This window comes from Ambystoma mexicanum, chromosome 3q (assembly GCF_040938575.1).
Source record: "Ambystoma mexicanum isolate Mex_15411 chromosome 3q, UKY_AmexF1_1, whole genome shotgun sequence".
Taxonomy (NCBI): Eukaryota; Metazoa; Chordata; class Amphibia; order Caudata; family Ambystomatidae; genus Ambystoma; species Ambystoma mexicanum.
The window spans coordinates 427,133,607-427,134,903 of record NC_090926.1 but is presented as its reverse complement, the minus strand read 5'-3'; the positions used below and the strand labels follow the sequence as shown (position 1 = coordinate 427,134,903).

At 55.4% G+C, this 1,297-nt stretch overlaps 1 non-coding gene across 1 annotated transcript; it reads right to left on the bottom strand.

Moving 5' to 3' along the window:
- Positions 1 to 498: 498 nt before the first annotated feature.
- On the bottom strand, positions 499 to 652 carry LOC138448348 (5.8S ribosomal RNA). The gene has a single exon (XR_011260164.1). It is a non-coding gene; the product is annotated as a 5.8S ribosomal RNA (ribosomal RNA).
- Between the last annotated feature and the right edge of the window lie 645 nt (positions 653 to 1,297).

Genomic DNA, 1,297 nt, shown 5'->3' with positions numbered 1-1,297 from the left:
GCGCGGGGCTCTTCTCTCTTCACTTGCCATTACTGATGGAATCCTGGTTAGTTTTTTTTTCCTCCGCTTAGTACTATGCTTAAAGCGGCTCGCCACGTCTGAACTGAGGTCGTAGTCGGGGGAGTAAAGTTCTGGGGGCGGCCTTCCCTGGGTGTGGGGCTGTACGGGGGTTGCCCCAGCCCTGACCCTGCGGCCGAGCGTGCACTGTCTTGATCTGCGGCCAAAGCCCACCTGTCTGCGAGGCCTGCACTCTGGGGCAGTCCTGCGCCAACAGCTGTGGGTCACCACATATAGCCACACCCAGCCCTCCAGAAACCCGCAGAGGCGGTGAGATGGGGGGAGGCTGGGATGCACGGCCAAGAGCCTGCGTCGCCAGGTCCAGGGACCCTGCGATGGTGCTGATCAGGGTCTGACCTTAGCGGGACGAAGGGAACGGGGTCCCTGCGACAGGCCCAGCTGCACCCCAGGGAGGGAATCCCACGGCGATTGATGTTCAAGCAACCCTCAGACAGGCGTAGCCCCAGGAGGAACCCAGGGCCGCAAGGTGCATTCGAAGTGTTGATGATCAATATGTCCTGCAATTCACACTAATTCTCGTAGCTAGCTGTGTTCTTCATCGATGCGTGAGCCGAGTGATCCACCGTCAAGATGGCAACTTTTCTTTGTTCCAGACGTTGGCCCAAGGCCGGGGGGAGGCAGCACTACCTGTCTCGCCTGCCGCAAACGAGACAACCCAGCACCCCATCTAGCTTCCCCACTTGGGAGTCGGCCAAGACTATCAGGGTTTTAAAACAAAACAAAAAAATACAGACACTCAGCCAGGGAAGCCGGCCCACCACCAGCAGCAGCAGTACGGCAGCAGGGCTTCCCACAGCGATGGAAGCAGGCCGAACCGGCGCCGGCACACCCGGCCCGATTCCTGCTAGTCCTTCCCCGACTGACCCTGCCCATAAAGGATTAAAAGCAAATCCCTTTGAATGTCTTTCTCACAAAATATATTCCCTGCACTTGCCACTTACCCCAATAGGTTTTGTTTCCCTTGCTGATGAGGGAGCCAAACTGCTCTTCTAGTGTTGCTAGAAACATCCGCAGACTTGGATACAGTGACCAACACCATTGGACAGCATGTTTTAGCTACAATGGGTCTCATTTGATGCTAGATCTTCATTTGGGAAAGGTTGCAATGGGTTGTGGAGGCTCTTTCCACATGCAGGCAGATTCCATTATAGGTAAAGTGCCACAGGATTGCTTCCTACCACAGAGTGTATGTTGTTAGATTTACCTGTCAGAGATCATG